The sequence below is a fragment of the Camelus dromedarius genome, chromosome X, assembly GCF_036321535.1.
Source record: "Camelus dromedarius isolate mCamDro1 chromosome X, mCamDro1.pat, whole genome shotgun sequence".
Classification (NCBI taxonomy): Eukaryota; Metazoa; Chordata; class Mammalia; order Artiodactyla; family Camelidae; genus Camelus; species Camelus dromedarius.
Window position 1 is genome coordinate 42,964,220 of NC_087472.1, and position 12,043 is coordinate 42,976,262.

The window sequence follows — 12,043 nt, forward strand, 5'->3', positions numbered from 1 at the left end:
TGCTACCTCATTTCCTCCAAGCCTTTACTCAAATGCCAATTTTTGAACTAGGTCTACCCTGTCTAAATTTTTAAAATTGAAGTGTAGTTGACTTTTAATATTATATTACTTTAAGGTGTACAGTATAGTCATTCAGTATTTTTACAGATTATACATCATTAGAACTTGTTACAAGATAATGGATATTATTCTCTATGCTTTACAATATATACTTGTTGCTTATCCATTTTATACAGAGTAGTCTGTATCTCTAATCCCATACCTCAATGTTGCCCTTCCCCCTTTCCCTCTTCCCACTGGTAACCACTAATTTGTTTTTTATATCTGTGTGTCTGTTTCTGTTTTGCTCTATACATTTGTTGGTATTATTTTTCACTTTACACATATAAGTGATATCATACAGTATTTGTCTTTCTCTGACTTATTTCACTAAGCATAATATTCTCTAGGTCCATCCACATTGCTGCAAATGGCAGAATTTCATCCTTTTTGTGACTGAGTAATATTCCATTGTATATACCATATATATTCCTGAATTAATTTTTTTCTAATACAACAGTGTTTATTTTTATATGCATGGAAACAGGATGAAATTAAGTTGAATTTTTTTAAGGATAAATACTATCACATTTTCCCATTTTATTTGTAGTTTTGTATTCTTTTGTTTGTTTGTTTTAAAATTTACATATATGTACTGTTCATTGTTTCTAAGAACAGTTTAGAGCTTTAGCTCTTTAAACTTACATAGCTATCAAAGGAATAAAGCCAATCATAAAATAAGAATCAACAGAATGCAGTAATCCAATCATAAAGGACAGTCAAATGTGCTTATGCATATTCAAGAGATCAATCATCTAAGTTATAAATAATAAGTAGTTCATTTGTGTCCTCTTTTTTTAGATTCCACATATAAGTGATATCATATGGTGTTTTTCTTTCTCTTTCTGGCTTACTTCACTTAGGCTGACGATCCCCAGGTCCATCCATGTTGCTGCAAATGGCATTATTTTATTCTTTTTTATAGCTGAGTAGTATTCCATTGTATAAATTTACCACAGCTTCTTTATCTAGTAATCTGTTTATGGACATTTGCGTTGTTTCCATGTGTTGGCTATACACCCTGAATGCACCCGATCTCATCTCACATGGCCTTAATTTAAGTGCTACCTCTTTAGAGGTGATTTCAGGGCCACTGTCATGTATGTCTTTCTCTCCCTTGTTTTCTTTATCATAACACCTTGCTCATTTCCTTCAAAATAAATAACACAATGTCTAGGTTTTTAAAAAATTGTTGTTCACCTATTTACTGATATCTTGAGTGCTTCTCTGTATGAGAAGCAGTAAGCACCATGAGCAGTAAGTACTTTGTCTCTCTTGTTGCTAAGTGTATATCTAGAAGTTAGCACAGTGACTGATCTTTATTGATAACTGTTTCAGTACAGCTATTTACTAGGAATAGAAGTGGTTAAGAACATGGGACTTTAGAACAAAGAGGAATAGGTTCTACTCCCGACCCTGTCACTAGCTATATGAGGTTAAACAAGTACCCTAACCTAATTTTATCATGATAAATTCACTTTACAGGGATGTGATGAGGATTAAGAGGTAATTATAGAAATCACTTACCTAGAACCTGCCACATGATCTACACTGAATTTGTTAACAGTTGTTTATTAATTGTGTTATTATTGTCATCATTATTAGCTACTTTCACAATACAAGGATTAAATAAAGTCCCTTTTCGTAAGAGGGAGAAAGGTAGAAAAAAGAAAAGATGCTTCCCTAACTCCTGCAAGAAATAAAAGAGAGACTTGAAAATTAGGTTATAATTGGGATCATTGTATCTTTCCCTTTCTTACTTTTACTTTACATATATATGTTTCATAATATATGATTATTATGCTAAAATAATTATTCATTCATAAACAGCATCCATAATTTTGCTGAAGATTCTCAATTTTTCAATAGATTCTGAAAGCTTGAGAATCTCTGTTTTAGTTAAAACACAAGAAAATATATAAAAATAGATCTCTCCTTCTGGAAGTATATTTGACACTAGAGTTGTTCGTGATTTGGAGAAAACAACAGTTAACATATAATGTTCATTTTAGTATCTTTATATCCCATAGTTAGCCTTAAAAAGATCTGTTCTCTTAAAGCTTCTCTACAATTTGTCATCACTAGGTTTGCTAAAGCTGTCACATGCTCATATTCATCCACTTTACCTTGTCAAGATTTATGGACACATTAAAAAGACTCGTTCAAATTCCTGGAAACCATATTTTAGAAACTGTCATTAAATAGAAACCATTTTAACAGGATACATTCATTTTAGTTAAAGTGAAATATGATTTCCCAGAAACAGATATTTCCATTTCTTTATTGCCTCAAAATAAACTACAATAGTAAAAGTCATAGAATGAATAGAATATTTCTTGGCTATAAAGTAGACATTAGAGGATGAGTATTAATGCTTTATTGTAGTAGTCCTTTTTGGATAGTATTCGCTAATATTTGATCTTTTCCCTGGGTTTTATTTTGCATGAGGGATTTCCCAGAAGAACTCCACTGGGACTATTTATTTTAGTTTCTATATTTCATTCAATATTAACAGAAATATTTTTGTTTATTTATGAAAGTATAACATTGATAAAAATTGTTTTATCTATCACAAAACAAGTGCTCTACTTCTTCAATAGTATCTTTTAGATGATAAATTAAATAATAATACATATAAATATAAAAATAAAATATAACCCCAAAATAGAAATAAAAATAAGTAATTTCCCACATCCAAGAGAAAACCAATCAAATGTATGTATATCTTAGGTTGTTTTCCACATATATGTGATATATTTGTAAAAATATCAACACAGTTATTCACTTTAATTTTTCCATTAGAAGGATGTAACATGAATTATTTAATCATTACAATATCACTGAGCATGATCCCATTCTAAATGTGGTAGTTGCTACTCAGATCCACATATTAATGCCATACAGAAATGCTGACTCAATACTAACGGGTCTTCTGATATTTTGAGAGAAGCCAGATATCTGTTTGTTTTTTTTTTTTCTATTGTCATAATATACTATCTCTGCTTTATGGGATAATATATTCTCATCCTTCTAAAGGTAATACATTATGTTTTTATTGAAATATATTTGACATATAACAGTTAAGGTGTACAACATGTCAATTTGATACATTCATATATTGTACTATGATTGCCACTGTAGCAATAATTGATAAAACAGTGCATTTTATGCTAGTAGCTATCTTTGTTCATCTTTAAAGGCTCTGCCTTTTCACTCCTCCTCTTTTATATTTTTGATGTCACGTTTTACTTCATTTTATGCTGTGTATTTGTTAAAAATTAGAGTAGCCAAATTTATTTTTAATACTCATTTTCTTTAACATATACTATTGTTAAGTGGTTAGCACACCCTCCTAATACAGAGTTACAATTTTCAAATTCTGACTATTTTTCAAGTTTACCTGTGTGTGGTATACTTTCATATGTTTTCATGTTGCTGATAAGCATCTTTTCATTTTTGTTGGAGGAACTTCTTTCAGCATTTCTTGTAAGGCAAGTCTAGTGGTGGTGAACTCCCTGAGCATTTGTCTGAGGATACCTTTGCCAGATAAAGTATTCTTACTGGAAATTTTTGTGTTTCAACATTTTAAATATGTCATTCCACTCTCCTGGACTGTGGAGTTTCTGCTGAGAAATTCAGTAATAGCCTAATGGAGGTTCCCTTGTAGGTTACTTTCTTTCCTCCTGTGGCTGCCTGTAGGATTCTTTCTTTATCATTGATTTCGGACAGTTTTATTATAGTGTATCTTGGAGAAAGCCTTTTTGCACTGAGATGATAGAATGTTCCATTAGGTTCATGGACTTTTATGTTCTAAGTAATTCCCTAGGTTTGAGAAGTTCTAAGCTATTGTTTCTTTAAATACAATCTCTGCCATCTTCTCCCTCTCTTGTCCTTCTGGAACACCAATTACCTAGTATTTTCCTTTATGATTGATTCCAATAGCTCTCATATGGTTTCTTCACTTTTGTTCAGTTGTAGTAACATAATTAACATAAGCAGGAAGTATTCCTTTTCCTGTACTTTGAAATTGCTTAACATAAGATTGATCTATTCCTCTAATATTTGAAAGAACTTCAATGTATAACTGTCTTAGCCTAATGCCTTTATTGGAAATAATTATTAGATAAAATTTTTTCCTTAAGTAAATTCATTGAGACTTTTAATTTTTGAGCCTTGGCAATTTATAAAGTCATAAAGTATCATATAGTTCATGTACATGTTCAAAAGTTATCATATAACTGCATACCATACTACATATATGTGTATATATAAATATCTTTCTAATCTTGATTATGCTTATCTTTTCCGATAATTCACTTATTTAATTTTATTTACAATTATATTGGTAGGCTATGAATATAGTTCCTATAACTTTATTGATTACTTTTTAATTTTCTTCAATTTATCTTATGGTTTTTTTTCTAAGTAAAATTTCTTCTCCTTTATTTCATTTGCTATTATTCAATCATCTAAAATGTAAGATAATATTTTGATAAATACTTATATTATTGTTTTATATTTAAAATAATATTCAATATACCAAAAAATATTGTTTTCTTTCTCCTTCTTTCTATCAGGTTTGATCTTGTGATAAAATGTGCCACTTGAATTTCACTTCTCCCCTTTGTTGTACAAATACATCACTCTATTTATAAAGAGAAATAATTTTCTTCTTACAAAAGAGCCTGATCAACATTGGCAAATACATAAATTATGCCCATGTAATAGGCAGGAAGATTTGCTTTTATCATTCAGGTTTGTGTATGAAAGTTCCATGTAAAAGGTGCAGTGGTAATCTGTTCCCACATGAACAGAGTCTGAGAGTTTTTTAACCATTATTCCTAATTTTTTAATTCTTCTTGTTTTCTAATTATTCTTAATAGTCCCTCTGTTTCTGAAGCCCTTCATGCTCCATGGCACTCACCTCTTGCTTTACTCTAGTTTCAGGGAAAATGCTCATTAGAACCAGTAAAATATAAAAGAGGGAGCTAGAAACTGAGCATTGTAATGAGGGACTTCATAAGAAAAATGCCTTAGCTGCCAGAAAACTTGGACAATCAGGATGATAGTAATATAAAAAAAATTGATGAATTGATAACCAGAAAAAATATGGTGTCATATCATTCTTATTGAGTATACCCTGAACTTAGTGTTTTGAAAAATCACAATTTTTTTTAACAGTAAAGCAATTATAATGATGACAGTTTGGGTTAATCTTTGTAGGCAAACATATTTAGTCAAATCCCTTAGAATAATGAGCAAAGTGCTCTTAGGGTTACAGGATCTTTGACTACTCTGTATGATACAAGGTATGTAATTCACCAAATATGAATTATTAATATTGCCCTTATCACTGTTATTTAGATAAAATAAAATATATTGTTTATCATTATGTAGTGCACAAAATAACCCACCTAGCAATATTAGGATGTCAATAATAACTGTCAGAAATGTTATTTCAGGTTGTAAATGAGGAATGCATAGCTCCCGTACTCCAATCCATCTTCAGTACATGAGTAAGTGAAAAGAAACAAATAGTCATAGGACCCAAATGAAATGTAATATGCTGAGTTGTTGATGAATATTGTGTAATAGAACTTGAAAAGCAATCAAAAGCAAAATGAATGGATTTAACATATTTTTTAAAAGTAATTTTTACCCTCTCAAAATGAAATGCATATAGAACAACCAGACAGATGATCGATAAGGAAATAGAGAACTTGAGCAACACTACAAAACAATTGGACTGAACAGACATATACAGAACAACAGAAGCAGAATGTTCATTTTTCTCAAGTGCACATGAAATATTCTCCAAGCTAGATAATATGCTAGGTCATGAAAAATTCTTTTTTCTCAGTACTGATTTTTTAATAAAAGGAATTTGAAGGTTTCAGAAAATTTATATTCAAGTTTCCATATCACAAGTGTCACAAAATACCACCAAAGACTGTAGAAAAATAAAATTATATTAGTCTGATTTTTGTTATGACTCCTATTGTCATTTATTTGACATGTATGTGCCAAATTACTCAGTCAGTATTTATTGAGCAATATTTATTGGTACTATGTACCAGCCACCGCTTGGATACAAAATGGTGAGAGTGGACAATAAGCCCTGCTTGAAAGGAGTTTATTGTCTCATTTAATCCTCATAACCACACCAAAATTGCCCATTTATTTAAAATGTCATCTTATAGATAAGGAAACAGGCTGATTGAAGTTTCTTGTTCAAAGTCAAATGGCTAGAAAGTGGCAGACCTGTAATTTGAGCCACGGGCTGTTTGACTTCAGAAACACATCCTCCTAATCACCATTATTTACTGCATAAGAGATCCAATCACAATTATGAAGCTATTTATTGAGTATGGAATTATTCTGATGAGCATTTATTGGATTTTTGAAAAAAATTGCTATTTTTTATCAAAGCTTGGAATACATTAAAATTCTTAAAGTACTAAAAGGAAAATAAATAAAACTTTTTTCAGTTTTATTAACATATAATTGACAAAAATTGTGATATATTTAAGGTATACAAGACGATGATTTGATATACATATACATTGAGTAAAAAACCCCATAGTCAAACTAATTAAGACATTCATCACCTCACATGGTTACCTTTTATTTTAAATTTTTTGGGGTTGAGAACACTTAAAATCTACTCTCTTATCAAATTTCATTTAATACAGTATTTTCAACTATAATCACTATTCTCAGAGGCCAATATCACCCTGTTACCAAAGCCAAAGACATTACAAGAAAACAAGACCACAGACCAATATCCATTATAAATACTTATGCAACAATCCTTGATAAAATGCTAGCAAACCAAATTCTACAGCATATTGAAAAGACTGTTACCATGAAAGGTTGAATTTATTCCTGAAATGCAAGAAAAGCTCGTTACACAAAAAGTCATCCGAATAATACACATTAACAGAATGAAGGGGAAAAAAACACACATGATCATCTCAACTGATGTGGAAAAGAATTTGACAAAATATAACACCCTTTCATTAAAAAATTAACAAATGAAGAAAAAAGGAAATAATCTTAAAATAAAAAAGACATATGCAAATAATGCATAGCTAACACCATACTCAATGGTGAAGGACTGAAAGCTTTTTGTATAAGATCAAGAATAAGAAAAGGATGCCCATGATTACCACTTCTATTCAATGTAGTATTGAAAGTTGTAGGTAGAGAGAAATAGAAGGTATCTAAATTGGAAAGGAAGAAGCAAAATAATCTCTATTTGTAGATGATATTATCTTACAGAAAATACTAAAATATCTACAAAGAAACAATTACAGTGAAAAAATAAATTCAGCAAACTTGAAGGATGCAAGATCAACATGTGAAGATCAGATATATTTTTATACAATAGCAATGAAAGATCTGAAAAAGAAATTAAGAGCACACTCCTACTTACAATAGCATCAAAAAGAATAAAGTACCTAGGAGTAAACTTAACTAAGGAGGCAAAAGACTTCTACATTGAAAAATACAACGTATTCTTGAAAGAAATTGAAGGAGACGTGAATGAGTGGGAAAACATTACATGTTCATGGATTGGAGGCTTTAATATTGTTAAGATGCCATACTACCCAAAGTGGTCTACAGATTCAATGCAAAAACCCATCCTAAAATTCATATGGGGCTCTAAATAGCCCAAGCAAGCTTGAAAAAGAGCAAAGTTGGAGGACTCACACTTCCTGACTTCAAAACTTACTACAAAGATCTAGTAATCAAAACAGTGTGGTACTGGCATACACACAAATATATAGACCAATGGAATAGAATACAGAGCCCAGAAATAAACTTTTGCCTATATAGTAAAGTGATTTTTAACAAGCATGTGAAGAATATTCAATGGAATAAGGACAGTCTTTTCAACAAGTGGTGCTAGGAAAAGTGGAATTAACATATAAAAAATAAAAATTTGGCACATACAAAAAGTAACTCAAAATGGATCAAACACCTAAATGTAAGAGATAAAATTATAAAACTCTTAGAAGAAAAACAGAGAAAGTGCCTCATGGCACTGAATTTGGCAGTGTTTTGGAAATGACACCAAAACCACAAGAAACAAAGGAAAAACAATAAATTAGACATCATCAAAATTAAAAATTTTGTATATAGAAAGATATCATCAAAAGAGCAAAAATATAACACAAAGAATAGAGAAATATTTGCAAGCCATATACATTATAGGAGGCTAACATCCAGAATATATATTTTTAAACTCCTGTATCTCGATAACAGAAAAAAAAAATTAAAAATGGGAAAAAGACTTGAGTAGACATTTCTCCAAGGAAGATGGAAGATGGCCAACAAGCATATGAAAAGATGCTCAACATCACTAATTATTATAGAAATGCAAATCAAAACCACAATGAGATACCACTTCACATACATCAGGATGGCTATTATTTTAAAACGGTAAACAACAAATGTTAGTATATGGAGAAATTGAAACCTTGTGCATTGCAGTTGGAAATGTAAAATGGTGCAGCTGCTGTAGAAACAGTATGGTGGGTCCTAAAATAATTAAATATAGAACTACCATATTATTCAGTACTTCCACCTCTAGTTATATACCCCCAAAATTGAAAGCAGGAACTTGAACAAATATGTTTATACTAATGTCCATAGCACCAGATTTACAATAGCTCAAAGTTGGAAACAACCCAAATGTCCATCAACAGATGAATGGATGAGCAAAATATGGCATATACATGCAATGGAATATAATCCAGCCTTAAAAAACAAACAAAATTCTGATATATGCTACAACATAATGGAGGCTTGAAGACAAGTATTGTATGATTCTACTCATGTGAGGTATCTAAATTAGTCAAATTCATAGAGACAGAAGTAGAATGGTGGCTGCCAAAGGCTGGGGGGAGGAAGTATTGGGACCTAGTATATGGTAGATACAGAGTTCAGGTTGGGGAAGATGAAAAAGTTCTGAAGATGGATGGTGATGATGGTTGCACAATATGAACATAATGCCACAAAAGTGTACACTTAAAAATAGTTAAAGTGGTAAATTTTGTGTAATCTTTATTTTACAATGATAAAAGATTTAAATGAAAAAATAAATACATAAACCAAATGCATAAAATCCACTGATAACCAAGAAGTTGAAAGGTGTTAAAAATAACAAGGTTAGGTTCAAACCATGGTTAATTATTAAAGGTTAATTAGCTCCCTAATTTGGGGGGGAATATAGATCTACAATATATTTTGTGGGAGTTCAAAGTATGGATAGGTTACTAAAGTAAGTCCTTGAGTAAAGATTTTGATTGACAACTAAAGTAGATAACAAAAAATGTATAAATTATACTACATTCAAAATGTTTCTGAAAATGTTACTCACATAGAAATTTCCTATTATAGGAAATTTGCATTATCCTATGAAAGGATAGCTACAGAACTTCATCTTTCATGCATTTAAACTTTCTAAATTACCTCATAAATTGCTGTGTTAGTCAGGGTTGTCCAGAGCAACAGAACTAATAGAAACAGAATATATATGTACATGCATACATACATACATAGGTCACATAATCTTTATGGTATACTATGGTATACTTTATACTGAATCATCAAAACATTCCCATTGGAGTTGGACTGTTAACTCTGTAATGATTGGCTTAAATTGCTGCTCAGAAATGGTACATACAGATTGTTGAAGCATCTTTGTAGCCACATATTAACTCCCTTCCCTCCACCAAAATGTATTTGTGCAGAGAACATTTTGTCTTAGCCCCGCAAATTAAAAGGTACTGGACTATGACTACAGACCTAACTCTTCATATATGTAATTTAATTGAATATTCAAATTTGAACCAGTTATGTTTGTGTTGTATAGACCCCTCCAAAGAAATTTAATTTTTAAACAGCAATAGATATCTGTGAAGGAAACTGAAAGCTCAGACAGAGCTGCCTCATGTAGCAGTCTTTCGTCAGCCTTCCAATCACCTGGATTTATGTTTTGCAGATCTAGAAACTTGAGTTTGTCAGTCTATTGAGAGTTTTTTGTTTGTTTGTTTGATTCAGGCAGAAGGGAAGTGAAAGTGATGCTTCACAAGAACTGAATTTATAAGAGATTAACGTATCTATCAGAATGCTAATTTGTTCATTTACATTTGGGAAATACTTCTGCAGTAATCAGAAGACCATGGGCAGGGTGCAAAGAGAAACTGTATCAAGGTTAACTGGGCAACTGAGTTAGTAATCAGAAGATAGATTAATGATAATCAGAGCAAAGGATATTATCCTTGAGAGGCAATTTATTCACATTCTGGATAACTTGATTACTAACCTGAGCCGCATAGAGTGGGTATACTTAAACACCGGAGTTGTAAAGGTAGAGTGTCACTTTATTAAAGAACAGTGATTAAAAGCTTATAAGTGCTTGTTTTTCTATTTTCTTTGTCTAAACTTCAACACTCTTCTGTTACCAAACTGTTTTCAAAGAGGTGATGATATGTTTGATTATATTGTAATTTCCAGTAATGCTAGTTTTAATCTCAGCCCTAATAATAATCTTTGATCATCTGATTGGAGTTAAGTGATTTCCAAATCTTAAGAAATAACACATTTTAAACTATTTCACAATTATATCAGGAAGGGGTTGTGTCTTATTAATCCTTCTACTCTTTACCTACATCAGTATGTGGTTCCCAGTGAGTGCTCAATAGTTTTTCAATAAATAGTTTTTTGAATTAGATTCTGAACCAGTGCTGCCAGATTCATTCTCAGAGGTAGACTTTAGCTCTGTTCCTATACATAGATATTATTATGCTCAATTGGATATATTGTTGGCATGTGTTTCAAAAAGTTCATTTGTATTTCAATTTATGTGTTAACAGCTCATTTGTCAGTAGTAACTCTGTTACCAGCTGACAATGCAGTATATGCCCCTCTAATTTGTGTTGTATTACACTGGAAAGATGATTTTTAGAATTCTTTGTTGTTTAGTTTTAAAGAAGTATGAATATCAGTTAAGATCAAGAAATTAAGTATTCCAGAGGCAAAGTGACTCAATAAATTTTTAACAAAGTATTTCAAAAAGGCTGAATTATTTAGTGTAAGGTTTTTTCTATTCCTTCTGAGTTCATTACAGAATGGAAAGAAAAGTGGTAATAAGAGAACTTGTTAAACCATTTAGCCAAGTATATATCATTTTAAATATAATCCTCTGAAATTGATACAGCATATCAAATAAAATCCTGTTTTTGATATAGCATATAATTTCCCTAAACAATTTTTAAAAAGTCACCTTCCAATAAACATAAAAACCTCACATTCAGTTTTTTATTTTCAACTACTTTACTGATACGTAATTCACATACCATACAATATACCCATTTAAAATGTATAATTTGATGGGTTTTAGTATATTCAGAGTTGTTCAACCATCACCAAGACCATTAGAACATTTTCATCACCCCGTTAGCACTCACAGCCTATTCACTCCTGCTCCATCCCTAGGCAACCACTAATCTATTTTCTGTCTCTAAGGATTTTTCTATTATTGACATTTCATATAAAAAGAATAATAACATTATGTGGTCTTTTGTCACTAGCTTCTTTCAGTAAGTTTTCAAAGTTCACCCATTTTATAGCTTGTATTGGTACTGCATTTATTTTAATGACTAAATAATATTCTATTTTGTAGATATCATATCTGTCTATCCATTCATCAGTTGATAGACATTTCTATTGTTTCCACTTCTTCAATATTATGAATAATGCTTCTATAAACATTTGTATGTAAGTTTTTATGTGGAGTCATGTTTTCATTTCTCTTGAGCATATACCTAACTTCAATCCACTTTTAGTATTATTTAAAATTTACACTTAATTAAATATCAAAATAAAATGAAATAATTATTTCTGAAATTGTAACTGCTTCCTTGCACAACCCTGA